Source organism: Prenolepis imparis, unplaced genomic scaffold, assembly GCF_030444845.1.
Source record: "Prenolepis imparis isolate NDT839.2.m4 unplaced genomic scaffold, iyPreImpa1.0 SCAF_1, whole genome shotgun sequence".
Lineage (NCBI taxonomy): Eukaryota > Metazoa > Arthropoda > Insecta > Hymenoptera > Formicidae > Prenolepis > Prenolepis imparis.
Genome location: NW_028141159.1, coordinates 11,377,876 through 11,400,276, shown reverse-complemented (window position 1 = coordinate 11,400,276; position 22,401 = coordinate 11,377,876). Strand labels below are relative to the sequence as shown.

The 22,401-nt window shown below is 33.9% G+C and overlaps 2 protein-coding genes across 6 annotated transcripts in view; one reads left to right on the top strand and one right to left on the bottom strand.

Annotated features, from left to right (window-relative positions):
- LOC145934352 (latrophilin Cirl) overlaps positions 1–22,401 on the top strand; it is a 425,698-nt gene that overhangs the window by 62,891 nt on the left and 340,406 nt on the right. The window lies entirely within an intron of this gene.
- Positions 1–22,401, bottom strand: part of LOC145944350 (uncharacterized) — a 367,235-nt gene that overhangs the window by 64,603 nt on the left and 280,231 nt on the right. The window contains exons 8-9 of the mRNA XM_083052625.1: positions 14,218–14,490; positions 14,038–14,079 (exon numbers count right to left, since the gene is read on the bottom strand). The gene's annotated coding sequence lies outside the window, so the exon portion shown is untranslated. The remainder of the gene's footprint in view (positions 1–14,037; positions 14,080–14,217; positions 14,491–22,401) is intronic.

Below are 22,401 nucleotides of genomic sequence, written 5' to 3'. Positions count from 1 at the left end.
TGACGAAGCAATCTCTGTGTCGACAAACGACCGTAATCATTATCAAAAGAGTAACAGAGAGAGAGGGAAAGGGTGCAAGAGAACGAAAGAAGGAGAGAGAGAGAGAAAGAACGAAACGGTGCGAGCCGTATTACGTACGTGTATAACAAGGTACGCGGGAAAGCAATGTGTGGTTCAGCAGTATACAGAGACACCGATAACGATGTCGTTACGTACGCACAGGCGTGACGACTGATTAGGATCGCCTGTACGTTCCTTATTCGCCGTTACTAATCGCGGGTCAACGATGTTAGTCACCGCGGTCTTTTGCGCATCGTTCGGAAGAAACGAAAGAGCCGGCGCGTCGCGACGCAAAGGCGCCTGGAGAAATCTTCTCCGAGAAGAAAAGACGTCATTTTAAAGTAATTACAGCATTTTGCTGGATTCGTATAATCTCTAATAATGATTCATGTTCTCCAGTGATAAACATGTACACGTAAAACAATTCTGTAATATGGCTCGTCCACCTTTGAAACAAGTATAAAATTACAACGTAATTGCTTAAAATACCTTTATAATCTCTAATGATAATTTTTATTCTCTAGTAAATATATATACGAAAAACAATTCTGTAATATATCATCCACAGATTTGAAGTATAAAATCAAAACATAATTGCTTAAAATAATATAAAACTGGAATATTTGTACTATTCTCAGTGTATAGGTTGAAAACGATTCTATAATAAAGACACAGAGAGTTTATATAACAGAGTAAAATTTTTATGCATAAAAACTCACGCTTACACACAGAAAAATGTAATTTTCAAGTAAGTTTATTCAACTTGAATTAAAATTTCGCAATCAATCATAACTTCTACATATGCTCGAGAAGTATTTTTTTGTTTGTCCTATATTCTTCTCCTGCGCGAAATTTAGATTTGATGAACGGGCGTAGGGCGCATTAGAAAAGTAATGTGTGCGCGAAGGGGTAGGTAAACCGGCGGGTTAAATATTAAAAGGCGCATGAATAAGCGCGATAGTGCTCGTATCTTAGCGCTCGGCTGCCACCCGGTGCATACATATTCATGTCTCTTTGCTCTTGCCGCGCCTCGGTGGCACCTCGAGCACCTCTCTTCCGTCCAGCACCCCTGTGTCCCGATCTGCTACCCTCCCTCCACCCCTTATCCACCACCCACACGTACATGGTTACGTACCTATCCCATGTGCCCAGAAGACGATTGCCGGCAGCGGATGCTATCGCCGTGAAAACACGTGGAGCGCGGCCCGGAAATTTATATCGAACTCACGGAGGTATTTTACATCGCTGAGTCACGTGCCTCCCCCGTTTTCTTCCTTTTTTACTTTATTTTTCTTTTTTGCTTATAGATGGTAACGGAACATCAAATATCGAAAATGTATTCTGAGCAACAATAGCTACTCTGTAACACATCGCAACAACTGCATCGAAGAGGATCGTCGATGTTCTGTATACAACGAGATTCAGTTAACTACAAAATTGTAGATTTATTTTAAAGATATTTATCGTTCAGATTTTTACAGAGGACAGTCTCTATAATTTTTTTTGCCCAATTTTTTATTTCTAAACAATTCTTTACTTCTATTTTATTTTCTCGCGATATTACACAGCTATTGAGGGATGATCTTTGATCTATTAAGATCTGTTAAGATCTTCTTCGAGGTTATTGCAATAGCGTGAATGAACCTGTTTGAACGTCCAAAATGAGGCGGAAACAAATATAAATCGCGAGTTAATAACGAGTTCTCTCTCTCTCTCGAGCTGAATCCAAAAAGAAACGGTCTCTCTTCGTGGCGATTTCTCTCGCAGATACGCTCGATTCCGATCACGACGACTGTATAGGATTAGACCGATGAGATCCACGATTAGTTAATTAGACGAACATCGAGGAGGCCCTGTTTGTCTCTAACAGTACATTGTCGAAAGCCGCTAACGATTCTTCCGCGTCGATTTAAATACGAGAGATAGATCCGCGAGAAGGAACGGGAAATCTAATCTGATAATCGCGCGTGCACGCTATATCCCTTTGTCTACCTGGATTTATCTAAATGTCAGAGATGTCGTCCGCTACTGCTATATGGCGATCGAGAAATAAATCCTCATGTCGAAACTGATAACTGTCGCTCACAGTCGATATTATTACCGCTTCGTTAGCTGCGTTCAAAGTAAATGCATTTGCATTTGAGAAAACTGTCGGCGAGACATCAACAGTCTCCGATAGAATTTCAATTTCAGTTTGTTGCATATTGAAATTATGTTACATCTTTCGCATTCATTGCGGTAAACTACTTGAAGTACTTGAAAATATATGGTTTATTCCATATCCTCTCACACACATACATTTATCCTTTGGAAAAATGATGTAATTTTGTAAAATATTCACAATATATGAAATTGGCGACAATTCTACATCTACGTGAGCGATATTTTGTTAAGAGATCTCTGAAACTTAGGATGCGTTACTGATAGTTTACGGTTGCTTTGACATTTCACCGCGGAAAATAAAAATTCTTTTGGAAAATTTCACAGTATGAATAAGAATATAATATTGGAAAGCTTCGTTAATGGACAACGTTTTTGTGAATATTTAAACATTCAGATTCCGCGCATCATTAAATTTAAACTGATCTGAACCATAGAAAAAAAAAGAACAATTTTCGAATATTTCATGCAATTTTCCAACTCTGTTTATCGAAGACCGACAACCATTTCATTCGACAAAACGGATTTTATTCAAACATCATAATATTTATATACAGAGATCGGATTAACAGACGATAAAAAAAAGGTTTATCGAAGCAAAGCAACGTTTATAAATAAACGAGCTCTCGCGTTCGATAGATCCCGGAATATTTGATACTATATTGAAGGTCCGAAAGATAGAAACACCATATGTATATTCAGAAAAATGTTCGCTCGGCAATAGCGGAATATTTTTCTGACACACATTTCACGAGCAAATCTTTTAAACGGGATGAAGACGACGTGCTAGGTTTTATGACAGCATAACCGGAATGCTGCTTCGCTGCCGGGAATAGAAAAGACATACCAGGAATGAAAATCGTTTCGCGAGCGAAGACTCACGCTCGCAATGAAGCGAAAATGTCTAGTAGCGATTATGTTACTACGAATCTGTGTGCTACTGAAGCTAGCTTGACGATTCAAATATAATCCTAGTAAAATGTTCGTTTGACTGTGTTTTAGAAAGCTGTCAAGAATTTCGGGTTTTAAACAAATTGAAAAATAAATTATTAAAAAAATATTCAATATTTCTTTTATATTGATTGATACCATTGAAACGAGATTTCCAGATGCACATATTTTATCTCACTTTACATTGTATATGTATTTGCTGTCGCCAAGTTTATCGTTGGCGACGCAATTATTCGCATGCCGTTAATTTTATACCTTTATACATTAATTTCTGCACGCAGAGACACTCGTGGTCTGTTTAGCAATAACGTTAGTTTCCACTCGCGTCCTGCGGAAAGTGGGATTACATTATCTTGATACACGTTTTTCGACGTGGCGTAATTAATACCCGGTGTACTCAGCACGGTGGGTATACATATCGTCGTGGGTATATATCGCGACGGATATAACGTGCCGTCGTCGTCGTCGGTCTCGTGTGCTCAGCTGCCCGCGCTTTCGTGAGCCTTGAAGAGTGTCATGAAACGAATGTAAAGCTTGCTGAAAAGCTCGATAGCGATAACGACGGAGGGCAAAGCGGAGCGTACCGAATCGCCTCGCACAGATTACACGGCTCTTGTAGTAAAATAAAAACTTTTATATAATATATAAAAGCTTTCTTCATCATTAATTTCATATAACATAGGAACCCTGATTATGAAAGTAACGTCCATTTTCATGTCTCACGCAATAATTTTTGCGAAATGCAGATACATAAACTTGTAAATTCTACTTCGTGTAAAATATTAGTTCGAGATTTTCATTGATTGAAAAACTATTACTCTTATTTATATGTATAATAACGTTATAATTTTACTTGATTTGACAAATTTGAAACAAATTGAAATTATATATTGCATTTTTCTCTCTTTTAAATAAGATTTATAAAGTATCTAATAAGTTATGATATATATTAATATTTTTAGAATTTTTAGGGTTCTTAGGATTTAAAAAAATTTTTATTTAGCTTGCTAGATAAAAAAATTAAACCGGCTCTTATTAGCTCATTCCTTTCAATTAAAAATTGATAACAACCATACATATATCTTATTACAAATATTTAAATATTACATAATTATCTAAATCAACTAAGTATATGTAATAGAAAAATTGTTATTAGAATCGATAATTCATATTTTTTTATTGCTTTTCACGTGTTATATCTATAAAAATTCTCTCTTTCTCTTTCTCTCTCTTTCTTTCTCGGCAGTAAAGTGTAAAAACGTGCACACAAGTTTCCAGAAAAGTACATTATGCCGCGACATTAAATGGATCGATCTCGACATCGAATGCAAAACTGCAATTAATAATCTGATTCTCGTCGCGCGTACGTCGTCCGAAAAAGACAAAAAAGGGAACAGGAAATTATCAAATCCGCGATGCATTCGCGATTCTGGGCAATGATTGATTGCCGGTGTCGCACGGCGCCGTAGAATGCACTAGATCGCACGGCGGCAACTTTGGTGCAAAAAAGAGCTTGCATGCAAATTTTCCGGGCGAGTGAGTGAGCGAGGGTGATCGCGAAGTGCATGTAATTCTCCCGGAATTCCGATTAAAACGACACAATTTTGTCCCGTGCGGACGAAATTGGCCGGCGGATTCTGCCGATTTGACTGGCGACCACGTGCCCTTTATTATAATTGCAGTTGGCACAGAATCGTCATTCGACAAGGATACGGAAAAATATATAGTCGTCTATACATAGAAAATTGCAATCAGAGAGTTGTAACCGGAAACGAAACGTGACACAATGCATATCGATTGCATACTTTGGGTGACAAATTTTTGCAATCCTACAGAATTATTTGTGAATTTCCGATACAATTTTAATATTCGTTAGCTATGCATGAACTCTTTATGTATTAACATTCTTAAAGTTTAATTGATTTCTATTCAATTGTGTTGTCTATACAGGATCAATATTATATCAAACTAATTATTGGAGACAATTAATAATATTTAAAAAAACAGCTGCAATTTAATAATTTGTTAATATTTTCAACTAAAAATGCTGCCTGAATGTGCAGAATTATACAAATTATATAAATTGCATATTACATAATTATGCAAATTGTAGAGCGTTTGACAATAGGAAAGTTTGCATAAGTATCTGTTATTTATGTTATAATTGAACGATGATATATATATATATATATATATATATATATATATCCTCGCGTAGTTACTGGATAACGATAAAATAAATAATTGATCCTTTGTTAATTATAAATTTGTGCATCCAAAGGATTTCGATAAAAAATGGCTCACTAATCGTTCATAGAATACCGGGCCGATATCATAGTACATTGGACGGATAAAACTGAAGATCGCGCCCCCAAATGAGCCGATTGCGTGCGTTTTCAAAGAAAATGTATTTCTGACGATAACAAGAAACAATATACATATAACTTAACGCTGCCATTATTAACCCTTCGCATTCCCATGTGACTATATGGCGAACGCGATACAGGGGGAATGTCCACGCTGTGTTTTTCGTATGATAAATCTTACTACGTACGACAGTGTAATACTTCATCACTGTCCATTCATATGCGCGATGTAAAATAAATGCCTAAATACAGATAACATTGCAATTAAATACTAATTAGAAGTTTCTGTGTGCGCGATGATAACAAATGCCATATTTTAATACCTACAAGCTATTTTTACGTAAAAATGTAGAGAATTTGCAGATTTTAAATAAAAATTACGATTTGAGAAAGAATATATTATATATATATATATATATATATATATATATATATTATTATATTATATTATATACAGCACCGGCCAAAATTATATCACCTTTTGATTTTTTCAGCATAACTTGTTTAGTGCACGGATCTCTATCAAATCATAACATGTTTTGAAGGTTGGTATAACATTGAATTATAATTCAATATATGTTATACCGTCCTTCAAAATATGTTATGATTCGTGTAGAGATCCGTGCACTTTAAAACAAGTTATGCTGAAAAAATCAAAAGGTGATATAATTTTGGCCGGTACTGTAGAACAATTAGTGCACTCTATTTATGTAACTTCATATAACGTTGTAACGTTCTTCTAACGTTTATTTAACAATAAGAAAAGTATATACTCGAAAAGAAATATATTTCCGTGCAATATTCTTTTCACATATCTAACATTTCAATATTTAATCATTATTAATCATTATATTTACAAATATGTCAAATCTTTTTATGTGAGAGAATCATACTGTGTATTTATGAGGAATTTCTATTACGTTGGTTAAGTTCGGTTCGATTTACCATCAATGAAATTAAATTAAATTAAAGTTAAAATAATCGCAGATATGCGCATATAATTGCATATTAATATTTACATTCAGATTGTAATTTATTGAATGTGTATTATATAATTTGTATTTAAACGTGGTTGAGAAAAATAATTATTCATGCACGTCTCATTATCTTTATATGCATTTGTTAAATATAATACCTGTTTGGTCATTAATCTTAATAATACTATTTAATACTATTAATCTCACCATTATTTAATTCTTCTTGAAATGTATATTTCGTTTTAACTTCTTTTACTTTAGATTTTTTTCAAGAAAGAAAAAAATTTTTTTTAAAGTGATTTACTTGTAGAAGGATTGTACAAACTGTTCGAGACTCTTTAAAGAAATGTAATTTATTCGATCGTGAAAGAAAGAGAACTATGTGAAAGAACATTCTTAATCTTCAAATAGCATCCTTTCTTAATCCTGAATCGATAATCAATCGGCTGTCATGAGTAACGTTTCGAATAGCGTTTGCTACAAAAACTGAAATAAGTTTACGAAAGCTCAAATGTTACACTCGGCATAAAAAATCTGTATAATCTTTTTTCAATATTGAAAAACCATTTTTGTTTTACATCAGAATATAACCAATGTTTTATCAGAATATAATGAATTATAAAATTAAGTGTAAAATATCAGGAATTTTTTTCTTTTTTCTAAATAAATCATAAGTTATTAATTTAGAATTTATGCAATAATATAATTAGCCCATTTTGTTATCGAATTCGCTGAATCTGAGTAAAAGTCTACCGAGATATTCTACAAATCACCATGTCAGATACGCGATATTTTTTCCTTCAGTGTTTTTCTCGCGGGTCCGCAATTCAAGTGGCAACCGCATCGTTTAGCTCGACGACGGTAGGCGCGTCTTTATCCCGGAAGTTCAAAGAAAACGCCGTAAATAGTGGATTGTGGAGACCATAACAAACTCGAATGGTACATTTCACATTTATCAAAGAGCCCTCGTTCTCCAGCTTTCGCATTACCGAGCTTAGAGGCGCCCGAGATGTTTCTTGTAATCCGTCGTTTCCTACACCATCCCCCGCTCTTTCTCTCTTAGTTGTACCCCCTTGTGTTCCCTCTCTACACTGTGTTCGGCCTCTACGCAGTCACCCCCGTTAACCGCCCTCGCAGGATAATGCTGAAAGAGAAAGACTTCAAACGGAATACTGTACCTCCGTACCGATATAAATAACAATCTGTGAAGCTATATTGATTTTGGACAGACGAGATGCACCGATGGAAAGTTTCGAAATGTATCGTGTTAGAAAAATACGGAGCGTTTCAAAGAAGATATTCTACGGCGGAAAGATTGTCTATCTATGAAAGAAATGGGAGAGGAAACTTGCTCGAGCAAGAGAGTCTCACGCGAGAGCTAATTGCCGGGAAATCCTTAGATCCCTCCAAGACGTCATCGTGTCTTACCGAGGAAAACTCGGCTTTGAGTTGCGTTAAATATATATATTGAGAAAATAAAACTTTTAAAAATGTCTTATTGAAACACTCTATACATTCCGCTCGGAGAAGGTAGTCTTTCAGAACTTCTTTCCGAGATGTGTTGTGGGCGGATGCGACGAGCGTGTTGGGAAATTGTATGAGAACTTTTGCACTATCGGGACTAAATAAATAGAGCGTGAGTGAAATATTGGCAACGGCCGCACGAAACGAAAGAGGCACGCAGCATCGACATCGATTGTCGTGGTATCGACGGGGGTATCAAAAAATACTGCGCACGCGAATGAGAGAATATAAATTTGTAAGTGTGTATATGTGTGTTCTCCGGAATCTGAATTCTTAAATGTATTCTTTATGTACACAAAATTTAAATTTAGAATATTGAAAAATCACATATTATAATCGCATTAAAAATAAAAAATGTGTTTTTATTCGAAAAAATAATCGCGCAAATTTAAATTTTAATGAACAATGGAAAATGAATTTCTTCCACGAGAGCGCATTTCCGCTTGATTAAAAAAGAACTATAGCAAGGGTACATCATACTTTACGATCCGACCTGCTGAATATTTAAGTCGTTTTTTTCGTCATTCCCTGATTAATGCATTTTGCCCATCGATCAACGATCCGCGTATCTTTCCGCGTCCCGACGTCGGACGTTGCGAGGTGCACGCCGTTTCTGTGCGAACGCGCACCTGTTTAACGGCGGTATATTCCTCAAGACCGTACACACGTCGGCACGACACCCGCCTAGTCCCGCGCAAAACTCTGAATCATCGGCGGCTGGTGGCCATTTTTCAAAGTTGCCCGAGCCGTGCTGCATTAATAACCAGCGGCTTCGTGCCGTGCACGAGCGGCGATAACAACGAGAACAAAGAAGTCGAAGGGGTGGATTTCAATCTGTACGCCGACACGGGACTACCGAGTCTCGTGATCGTGGCTCTAGGTAGCTACTCGATAATATCCCAAGCCATTAGAAGCTCTCGGCGATACACAGGCCCCCTCGAATCCTTGGGGTAATCGTCGCCCGAAGCGCGTCCGTGTCACTGTCGTTATCGCGCTACGATTCTGCGTAATTATTTTGTCATCGGATCTTAGTTTATTAGACAATCGTTGCGATTATGGTAATTCGAGAGAGAGTAGATCGATTATAAGACATTATATTTATTATAATTAGTATAAATGTTTATCAATTGTAACATGCAATTTTCAAGTTTATTGATTCTCGCAATGTTGATTCTATGGAATGTATACTTTATTTTTGAATAATATCGCTCATCATTATTCATTTTCGCGTTATTTAATTGTAAAATAAATATTTTCTCTCCCTCTCTTTTTCTCTTTCTCTCCTTTTTATCTATGTTTTTGCTGTTATTATGCAAATTTATTTCATGATGGTGTTACAGGCAATCGTGTTGAAAAACATAGAGATCTTAATTGAAACGTAGAAAGAGAGAGAGTTTATTAATATAATCAGTACGCGAACATTATTATTTTTAGATTCTTATTATATATACATATATTTATAATTTATTCTGGAAAAAGATGTTATAAAGATACAAAAATATGTATATAAAAGTCTAAAGATGTATTAATCTTGCGGATGATATATACGGATACAAAACTATGATTTATTTCATGGATCCGAAATTATGGGAATATAAAACGATGGCAGCATTCGCCATAGTTTTTTATTACTTGAAACATCTTTAATATTACTCAACCGTTCGGCTTACTCATCTATCTCTCGGACAGGATTCCAAATCCCGCTGTCAGTTTATCCATCTGTTGCTAAGATAGATGTTATAGACGTATACATTGAGGTCAAACAAACCATAATAGTATCGCTTATCTACTATACTGCATTTATTTTTCTAGCCCTAAAATAAATGTGTTACTGTCTTTTTACATATAAAAATACTATGTCAAAATATTGTTTTGAGAGATAAATAGTATAAAGTAACAATTTACTGATTTCATTTTATTATTAGAAAAAATAAGGATTTTTAGACCAATAAGAGCCTTTAAACCTTACTAGTGTTACCGTGATTGCATATATAACATTAATAATACAGTATTTTTAATTATTGTGAAGCTCTTTTAAAATTTTGAAAGATATAAATATATTTCTGTTTTCAAAATATATATGGTATTTTTTATTTTTATCTAAATGACATAATTTTTTGCATTTTCAATCTCCATAGTGATCTTAGATACTTGTTCTCTGTGGCAATGAAAAAATAAAATCAAGATTGATTCGAAATTTACGAATAATTGAGATTCTAAGCTTTCTGAGACAGTAGCGTGCTTGGTGGTGTATCTACGCAAGCAACTTGTAGGTATTTTACTGGCTTTACGCGGGAGATCTTACTCGCGCGCGCGCGACTTGCTCGTGACTTGGTCGTGAGAAGCGATTAGGCGAGGGAAAAAAATGATCAGGTATAAGGATAATGAGTGGCGGGCGAAAGGAGAATAGCAGAAGCAGCGGCGCGAAGAGGCGCATACTCGTGCCATAATTTTCGAGACGAAAATTAAGATTAAGTCTCAAGTAGTAACGTTAGCGATAAGGCAGACATCTCAGTATATGTATAAAATACTTTGAAAAAACGATCTTGAAATTAATAAACTTTTATAAAAAGATTATGCCAAACCTTTCGCGTTTATTTATTCGCGCTATCCGAGACGACAGACGCAGGAGATTAAGTCTCAAGTGATAACGTCAGCGATAAGTCAGACATCTCGGGGGTATACGTATGAGACACTTCGATAAAGCAATCTTGAAATTAATAAAGTTTTTTAAAAATATCATGCCAAACCTTTCGCGTTTATTTATTCGTGCTATCCGAGACGATAGACGTGGGAGATTAAGTCTCAAGTAGTAACGTCAGCAATAAAGCAGACATCTCAGTATATCTATAAAATACTTTGAAAAAACGATCTTGAAATTAATAAACTTTTATAAAAAGATTATGCCAAACCTTTCGCGTTTATTTATTCGCGCTATCCGAGACGACAGACGCAGGAGATTAAGTCTCAAGTGATAACGTCAGCGATAAGTCAGACATCTCGGGGGTATACGTATGAGACACTTCGATAAAGCAATCTTGAAATTAATAAAGTTTTTTAAAAATATCATGCCAAACCTTTCGCGTTTATTTATTCGTGCTATCCGAGACGATAGACGTGGGAGATTAAGTCTCAAGTAGTAACGTCAGCAATAAAGCAGACATCTCAGTATATCTATAAAATACTTTGAAAAAACGATCTTGAAATTAATAAAATTTTATAAAAAGATTATGCCAAACCTTTCGCGTTTATTTATAATAATGGAAGTTCGCGCTATAATACTCAAGATGAATAGAGGTGTCGGATGTTGGTGGGCATATTATTGAAAGAATCGCTCAAATATCTTTCTTAATTATTTTTATATATACGAGAAGTGCATTTATATAATTCGTTTGGAGGCACATCATAAAATTGAAAAAAAGCTTGACAAAAAACAAGATCTTTAATCGCACAAGAATAGAGAATGTAAAAATATTGATATCTAATATTAATTCGTGAAATTATTATACTAAATGAGATATTATTATTATACATAAGTAAATTTATTTGAATTCGCGAATCGATGAATAATTGATTGACATTAGAATAGAATATGGATCATTATCTCTAAATGATATCTCATATATTGATTACGTTAATTTCATTTATTATCCGTGATTTTCCTGCAAATTATTTCTCAAAAGGAAGCGATGACATAATTTAATTTCTTTACAAGATTTATCATAATATCATGTAATATTATGTAATCGATTCTCTCAAACATTGATTTCACATAGAATTATGTTCTATCAAAAATAAACCAATTAATTGTGATAACTTGTAATTTCTATTAAATAAGAAATCACTCATGGCTTTATTTTCTATAAAGTTATAATAAACACAAGTTTTTTTAAGAATCATTTTATCGAAAAGAAAATAAATACCACTAAATTAAATATTTAAAACTAAAAATGCAACTTGAGAAACTTTTTTTTTATAATTTAGATTAACTAAATTTAAAAAATGCTACTTTTTATTTCCTCTTTAGGAAGAGTCAGTATAATACTTAAAAGCATAATAGCGTCCAGTAACATTTTACACCAAAACCAGTATACTTCGCCGAAAATGATATTTGTGAGCGTACTGATTCAGCTTATCACTCAAATCTTCGGCCCCGAAATAAGAAGAACGTGCCGCGGAATTTCAGCGACGAGACAGTCTACAATCTTAATAATTTGCATTCCGTCGACGACATTCGATAATGAGCAACCGAGGGTATATTTACCGCGACAGTCCTCTCCTAACGACGATTGTCCATCCCCTCAGGCCTTCGACCGATAAATAACTTCCTTTTTCCAGGCCGTCGCTTTAAACCGCGACGAGGAAAGGAACAGAGGAGAATCAGAGAACGCGGCGTTTTAATTTCCACCAATTAGAAATAATTGCGATTAATTATCTCGAACAAGAGAGAGTGAGAGAGAGAGAGAGAGAGAGAGAGAGAAAGAACGCGAAAAAGAGAGGTAGCATCTGTTTAAAGGACGCTGACTGCCTAACAGAAGGAATAATTGAATCGCCCGAAGTTCCGACTTCGACAATGAGTGTTTCGTTTCACCTGAAACGAGCTTTCTTCCACCGCCAGCGCCGGCGGCGGCGGGCAAAGCTCGACGCGCTGTTAGTCTTTTGTTCCGGCGGAGCTTTCAATTAATGGCCGAAGCATGCGATCCGCCGGAGTAGCCACTGAAAATAAGGAATATCACGGATAAAAGAAGCCTGGATGTCTCACTCTGTCAGGCTTTCTTCGAAGAAATGCGAAGTCGCGACGATCAACTCGATGATTGATTAATTAAATTCAACGATAGCAACGGGCTTTTTTCCTAGTCTGTCCCGTTTGCATAATTTATGATGTATTATAGATATAATTGTATTGTGATGTTTAAACTGTTTCGTAAAAAATCAATACAAGTAAAAAGAAATATTAAAGCACATTTTTTCACACACAGAATTATTATATATTTTAATTACGTTTCATTGTTGTTATTAATTTTTCAATATGATCGTGACTTCCACTAATTTTTTTCAAGGAAAAATCAATACTGAAAATTTAGATTCACAAAAAGAAATAAATTTATAAAACAGGCGCACTCTAGTTCGAACAACATCGATTGCTAAAAAAATAAAATACATAAGTCTCTTAAAAAGGAGAATTGTTCTCAATAATTTTGATGACATTTGTAATTATATTTTTATATTCAGAATAAAAATTAATGCCCTTAAAATAATACGCTATGATTGATAGTGACTATCGAAACTTCTGTGATATAGCAGTATTATTATATTAACATTTCGGGACACGACGTTGCGAGGGAAAAGTAAAGTTTTAGTATAGTTCTAGTACATCGCGTGTACTTCTGTATACGTATAAATTCACTCAGGATGCTTCGGCGCGCAGGATGCTGGGGTACGCGCATGGGAATAAATCAGGTGCCTATTGATTTTGAGCCATACAATCTGTTTCCCAGTCCGCTACCTCTCGGCTGCTACTATGGGAATATCGAAGATGCCACTGCCGTATTTCTCGCCCGATTCGCAACGAAGGGTGTCGATTTTAGATTTTACAGATCGCTTCGCCGCGTTCGGGCGGATCCAGCAATCCTCGATATCAAACGCTATGTTAGCTGACTATAGATTTCACGCGATTCAATACAAATTTTCAGGCTAATTCCGTGCGAGCCATTTTCAGCAATACTTTGTGATTTCATGTGCAAAGTAAATGAATTTTAATAAACGAGTGGTACAATATTATATAATGTGCATTTTATTATTAGAAAATGTCGTTGTCAATTCACTATTATCGATATTTAATGCAAAATATTTATTGTATAACTGTTATATGTATATGTATAGATTCAATATAGATTCAATAGTAAAACTATTGAAAATAAAGCCAGAACTTAATTATTATATCATACACCTCCATTACCGCTATAAAAATGTTATAAAATAAACAATTTCTCACTCACCGATACGTGCGATAGTGGAGTTGTAGTACACAGCACATTGATCTGAAAATAAAATATTCAAATTATGTATATACATATGTGTGTGTGTGGGGAGGGGTGTGGATACACAGTGTTTTAAAAGTCTGAAAACGGTCGAATGTCTTAATGCAATTTAGAAAAAAAAGTTTTTATTTTGCATACCTCACAATTGCCCCGCTGTCGCCCGATGCCTCCCCGGGCCCCCTCCTCTCTTGGTCCATGGTAGCACTCACGACACTCGCGAAAACACGAATAATTACGATCGCCCGACACTTTATACGGCACTCCCGACGCGACGCGTGAATCGCACGCGTATTTCGCGTACATTTCGCAATGAGAAATATAACGATGCGAAAACTAATCGCACGAATCAACGTTCGTTCACACTCGAGAATCTGACAGTCAAACTCGCGCGCAGCTTATCAGCAATGCTATCTGTAACAAATAAAATAAAATAAAACATTACTTTTAATTTTTATAACATATTATTTTAAAATTTAGCAAATTTTTGCTTTATTAATATTTTTTGACAGAAATCAGCTGATTATAGCGTTAATTTGCTAATTAATTTTTAAAATAATATGTTATAAAAATTCAAATAATAATATGTTATAATATTTTTGATAGTTATCAGCTGATTTCTGTCAAAAAATATTAATCAAGAATAAGGTATTATAACTTATAATATATTATTTACAACATATTACTAATTTTTTACCATATTATTATTTTAAAATTTAATTATCAAATTAACGCTTTAATCGGCTGATTTCTGTGAAAAAATATTAATCGAGTTTAAACAAACTTTATATTACTTTTTTAAAAATATCATTCTTTTTAATATAAAATCGAATAATGGCGCACGCGTAACGGGCGCTTGTGTTGTCTAGTAAGATAAAAATGATAAATGATAAATGATATATTTAACATCGATGCCTAATTTCAAAGTCAAGTGTAAACGAAACATAGAATGAGGGGAAAAGACACAGTCATTTTGACTAATCGACTTTATGAATATTAATACCACGATAGACGGAGAGACATATCATAATAATTATGCATCCCGTATGCTATGACGGAAACGTGGAGAAAAGAGCGAAGAACGAAAGAAATGATTACCATGCAACGAAAATTATTTTCGTTGCGTAGACACAAACGGTAGATGATAAATCGATATATGTTTCTAAGAATTATTTTGATAAAAATTATTGTCAAACTGAATTTATATTAATGTTTCGAGAGTAATGAATAATAAAAGATTATTAATAATATAATTTGTATATTATGAGTTTAACTAATATAATAATTTACCAAAGAAAGAAAGAGAGAACCATTTTCGTTATTTTTTTAGTATTTGCATATTACAATGAATATCGAAACTTATTATGAACATCATATGTAAAAACATTATCACTTTCATTAATGCCGTATATATAAACTAATTATCCATTTTAATAATAAAGTTTCGATACAGGTTATAACAGGATCTTTAAAATCGCAAATGCACCATGCCATTCTTCTTAATGAGACTCATTATTGAATTAATAACGGAAATGCTTAAAAAATACGAAATAACTATTAACGCGCAAATATTATAAAATGGCCAGTTTATTGATAAACCTTGTATGTGTATGTATATGTATATACATATATACAATATATAGTATTATATATATATATATATATATATATATATATATATATATATATATTATATGCTGCTTATATTTCCATTATAACACCCCGAGTCCTTCGTCGGAGATGATCGTTATAATTCAACAGATAGAGATCGTTGAGAATTGAAATGATCGATAATGAATCCTTCCCGTACAATTCAAGCGTCTATAAAAATTTAATTCGTTTCCATCGTCTACTTAAAGGATTCAATTTTTTCCTCGAAGCTACCGTGCACCGATCACTTTACTAGTAGAATCGCTATGATTATTATTACATGATTATGGTGTAACGGGGAAATTGATGAACACTTTTCGACGATCAATAATAAAATCCTAAGCAGGAATTTCTGCCTTGATCGCCGCGCAAGATTATCCTCGTGATACATATATTTCCATGATATATACAAGTATTACTTTATTTCATTGCTATAGCTGAGACTGCGAAGTAATGCTTGGAGAATAAAATCCGTAGATTTTCTCTATGTTTTATTTATACATGTTGCAAATAACGTAAACGTCAAAATATTTATATTTTGGATTTACGAACATTTCACAACTTGTTGCGGCTAACGCTATACACATATCTGAGTCCACATCACATAAGCTATACAAGAGCAATTCACAAGTTGAACTTAAAATTGATTAACACATTAAAGCGCTAGTAGAAACAATAATTATTAACTTAGTACTATAATGCTTAGCACCATAATGTTCGACTATATTAAAATAACTTTTTTTTCAAATAATTACACATGTATAACAATTTCATTTATTAAATTATTAGAATAGAAATTAAAATATTAATATTAATTATTAAAATTAATATTTCTCAACAATAAAGAATACGTCGTATCTCATAAATTTAATGCGAATGCTTTTATCGTAAAATCTCCTATATTGAGAAACGCTGTGACAGAAAAGCCGATATTTAAATATGTAAAAAAATATATGTTACTGTATAAAGCTACTTGAATTTATCAATTTAAACTGGTCTTTACCCGTCGACGCAACCAAGGGTAACAACGACGATGACGGCGACACGACGGCGACACGATGACAACGGGCGCGGAGAAGGACGAAGGTGTCGAAAAAGAGGCAAGTAGGAAGGGCTCGAACCTCTCGGATTCCACGACCTCGGCTGCACCGGCAGATGCAGCGAATCTACGTACGTCCGCACGTATGTTGCATACAACGTCGCGCCGGTGCAGCCGAGGGGAAGAATAAGGTAGGCGTGTCGCGGCCGCGTTACGTGCGTGCGTGTATACGACAAAGAGAGATACGCGGGCATAAGCCGGCTTATTACGCGTCGCCGCGGGTTACAAATACGCCGAATAATGGTCGTGGCTCCGTGTGGCAGAGCGGGCGGTATATGCGTGTGTGCATGTATATATATGCGCTCCGGTATCGTATTAAATTATAATAATTCCGGTGCGAATTATTAGACCGACCGGGAGAGAGGAAGAGGGACAGAGAAAGAAAAGCGTACCGAGGGCCCGGATGGCTGGTTACGCACTTTCTACGTACCGTTGTGGCACCATATTGCGACCCAGGTGCGTCGCGCCGGGAGTTCCCCGACGTTTGTTAACAAATATTTTAAGCCGTAACCAGACACCCCCGTTGATTATGATTCGTCTGTGGAATTGTGCCACCAGAAGAAATCAATGGATGGAATTTCCAGAAAAGATTTCACCAGAGATCTGGCGCATGGATGCGAGTTCTTTAAATGAAGAACTTATAAATATTTATATAATAATTGACAAACGGAAACAGGAGAGAATTATTAAAACCTAATTTTTTTCTCCACAGAAGAGATTTAAAGTAATACAAATTTTAAATATAATTTTTTTTTAAATTTTGAATAGTGTATATATCAAGAGATTCAAATTTCTATTTCTATGAAAAAAATTTTAATGAAAGATAGAATAATTATAAATATTATGTAGCGCATAATAAAGAAAACATTTTCAATAAATTAAACTTTAAAAATGCTCTCTTGTTTGCCAATAAATAAATAAATAAATTCTCCTAATTATATACGTATATATTATTTATATTAAATATATACTATATATACATATATAATTAAATAAATCTGTTTAACTAAATTTTCTTTGAAAAAGAAAATATCTCTCTCCAGTATGGCTAAATGATAATTTAATGAATAATTTCTGAAAAATATAAAAACAAAAATTTCTGTTTTGCACACGTAGTGCGGATCAAGATGATTCATTATAAATGCTCTAACATTCGCTTCGAGAGAAACCTATTACCGCCATTTCTATTGCATAATGCATTTTGCTCGCAAGATGATGTTACATTCGGCGAACACGCAGCGTGCTATACGTCGCGATAATTCTCCGAATTAAATTGCAAATGCCGACGTATTCCCAAGCAGCGTGATATATGGCAACGGGTTAATTTGATTCATCTAGGTTGTAAATATATCTTTCTTCCGACCAACCCGCCCTGTACACTTCTGCACGATTAACAATGCGCATGCGGTAGATGAAAGCGTACACATCCGCAACAAAATATTACATGAATTATAAACCGGTGTGTGTGCATCATTATTCTCCGCCAACTCAGAAACGTCAATCAACGAATTTTTATCGTGAATTTATTCAGTTTAAAATTAGGGGTTAGGTGACACCTTTTTAAAATAAAGTCAATTGTGTTGATGTAAAAATATATAATAAATAATTAATTTTCAAAAAAATAATTGTACTTATTTGTATTTTTATTATGTACGAAGATTTTATGATTGTAAATTTGGAATACGCGAAATGATCAATCTCGCGCGTTTAAGAAAGACGTTTGTTAAACCCGAAACTGCGACGAACCTAGAAGGCCTAATTACACCGTCGAACGCAAAGAAATCGAGAACCCCGATATACTTGCTGACGATCGAGTTTCCGTATCTTTCGTGTCGGGGGAATAGCTACCAGGAGCCAATTATGGTTTCCTTCGTCATTGTCGAGCCCGGAGAGAGGTTCGCATTACCAGTGCGGGGAAGAACGGCTCAAGAAAAACGCGATAGCGAGAATCGTCTCTCGTATATACTCGCGGAGGGTTGAAACTATTTCGTGCGGGCTTTGTGTCCGATGACGAGTATGACAGGCACGTAAACGACGCGTTTCCGGTCTACGCACGGACAGATGCTGATACGCATAGGTCTCTATGGGGTCTGGCAAGGGGTCTACGAGGAACGGACGAGGTAGGCGTGCCAGCTATAGGCGCGTATACTTATACTTATGAAGACGTAGCGGAATTAATGAGATTGTTGCGTTATTACGAAAATTGAGAATGCGACACCATGATCAGTGTCTGTCCTGATACTTCTCTCTTCCTTCGTTTTTGTTATTTTTATTTATTTATTTCTCTATTTATTTTTATCAATATAATTTGCTTCTTTCCATTTAAACACTGCCTATAACACTTCACTTCAATGCTTATTAACGAATAGAAATGCAGGGAATGTGAGCAAATTAAAAAACATATGTTTGTTATAAGTGTAATAAATAAATTGAATAATCATATTTATATATCATTGTATAACTTATCAAAAAAATTATATATGCGTAATACATAAATCTAAATTATTTTTAAAAATCGTGATTGACATCTTTTTAATATTTTATAAAATTGCAGTAATTACAGTAATTTCTTATTTTAATGTTTGATATTATTTTTCATATATGTATAGTTTTTGTAGAAAAAATTGATATATAATTCAACAATAATAAAGATAATAAAGATAAATTAAAATTACATTTATATAATATTTTTAACTTATTGTTATTAGAGTTTGCAAGCTGTTTTATGCAAAGTCTTTTATATTTCTTTTCTTGTTAATATTTCATAGAATATTTTAACGATTTATTAATATAAATTTTAATGTTAATTAATTTTTGCGAATTAGCTTGTAGCAGCTTCATAAAATATACAGTAATATATATTCCACATATTTTACACTATACATTTATATTCAAATTTAAAATACTACTATTGTTAAAAAAAAGTACAATCTAAAGTATAATCTATTGTATAAACAGTAATTTCACAAGCACTTGTTAAACTCACTACTTATACAAAACAATGGAATAATAAAATAATATTAAAATAAAACAGAATAAAATTAAATATTTGATTTCGTTAAAGTTTTAAAAGATATGTACTTTTTGTCTTTAAGTAAAAAAAGTTTCCTCGCGACGAATTGTATATTCTGAGCGATTCGATAATATAATTAATAATTAACAAAGAATTTAAATAATTTAAATAATGTTAAAAATAAAATATAGCTAACACGCGTGCGTGCACAGTACGTAAATGCTAAAATTAAGAAAGGTAGGTTAGGAATCGTATTAATTATAGTAACGATTAAAGAAAATAATATTCGTGTCAGGCGTTCGGAAAAAGGAATTAGCGACCGTTATTTTCAGAAGAATTAAAGAACGTGAGAAAGAATCAGTTCGGACCGATAATGTGGATGACCGACAACGCTTCAATATTGAAACGTCGAGAGGATTGTGTGAAAGTGTGAAGTAGTTGTGTATCGTTTTCAGACTGACAATAGGACCGATAAAACTTTATCGTTCGTTCTTGAGAGCGACGTCCAAGAAAGAAATATCAATGAAAGAATGTCGAATAAAAGAATGCTTTTCCACAAGACATACAACTTTACTCTCTTAAATCCTACCATCGACAACTCGAAATTTTGTTTTGCATTCGAGACACGTTGAAAATTGAAGAGAATTCTAATAACTGGCGAATTACTAAAGGTTTGCTAGTTCGCGAACATGAATTTAGCCTCAATATTTATCATACTAACAAGCTTTTAAGTAGGTAAGATCACGAACTCAAGACATCGAGATTTATTATACTAGAAAGATTTTTACTATAATATCTCTGATTAATAGGCTCTATCTTGAGATTTATTATTTCCGAAAAGATTTCTCAGTTAGTAAATTTACGAGTATGAATTTGAGATTTTGAAATTCACGTGATACTTGCAAGTCTTTAAATACATGAGTTCATAATCATCAATTTTGTATTTTGCAATTTATTTATTTTAATATAATTTATCCCAGATTTATCGTATGAAAAGCATGTTAATTCATATTACCAATTAATATTTAAATTTTCTCAGGTAAAGATCAATTTTTCAAATGTGACATACTAATTTATGAGATAAAGTTTTGATATCTACAAAATATTCTCTCTTTATATATAAATATAATTTATTAATATTTTATATATATATATTTCAGAAAATATATTAATATGTTATTATCAATTCGTTTTAATATTCACGATAGAATTGAGTCGGAAATTTTGTTGAACTGTTGAAGATTATAAAAAATTAATAAGTAATGAAATAAATATCGTTTGTAATAAAGTGATGTCATAATTGATACACATTTATTAGATTCTCGTCGAAAAATTTTTACTCGTTGCTCGATGATTTCATAAAACGATATCAAACTGATTATTATGTTATTGAAATAGAAAAGATCGATCAACCAATACTTGATATCAACAGTTATCTCGAGGAAGATAAGGTCGCCTCGTAGCTGCAGCTGCAGCAGATAATCGTATTGTTCGAGGCTGAACAAATAATTCTCCCGTCGTTTTCAAATCGTTATTACGGAGTGTCCCTAAAAAAACGATAACCGATGGCTCTACTATCGAAGCAAATGTTCATTATAATTGCCGCACTTTGTATCAAATTAAAGAACTTTTTTATTTGTGTATATAAACTTGATATATGATATATCATTTAAAGTAGATATTATAAATATAAGTAAATGATATTAGAATTACAGAAAAAATTTCGTGAGCGACAAAGGAGAAAAGGAGAGGCAACCTTGATTTCAAATCAAGATAGTACCGAAAGCAAACGATACAGTTGCGATGAAAATAAATCAAGTCCAGATTCGACCGACAGGAGTTTCCTTTTTCCTCTTTCCTCTCTCTTTCTCTTCTTCTCTATATATCTCGTATTAATAAAACATGAACGAACAGCGAGGAATAATAATACGATTGACAGAATTATGGTTAATTGACACCTATCGATCGTTTACGATAATGGGCCAATTAAAAATTAGTGCTCTTGTCGGTTGTTTACGTCGCGCTGATGATTGCATTCACGCTCTCATCTATGCAGTTTGCACACGACGTCGCGCTACCGAATTTACGAAAATTCCGACGGCGGTCGCGCATTTACGATGCAAAATAATGCGTTGAAATTCCGCTCGGACTGTCGTCCGCGGTTGTAACTTGTAACTCGGCTGGCGGATTTTTTTTGTTTTCCTCGAAAGTTATATACCGCCGACGGAAAAAGAAAATTGAGAATATTCAAATTTCTTCTAGTTAAAGGAATCTCTTAATCTCGTTTTACTAAATTTTGCAAAAAAAATTCTGTTAACATATTATACACGCCTTAATTTATCTCTACATATAATAATATAATCTCACATATGTTTGAATTCTTCTATTACAATGCAAATTACGATTCCCCCATTTCAAATTATTATAATTGTTTCCTAATTATTATTCTCTGATACCAATACATATTAATACATGAAGCGAATTATCATTTAGAAGCTGTTCCAAATGAAGCGGTTTATAAGACAATGGCTTCTTATCGTGCGCCACAATGCTAACGGCTGCT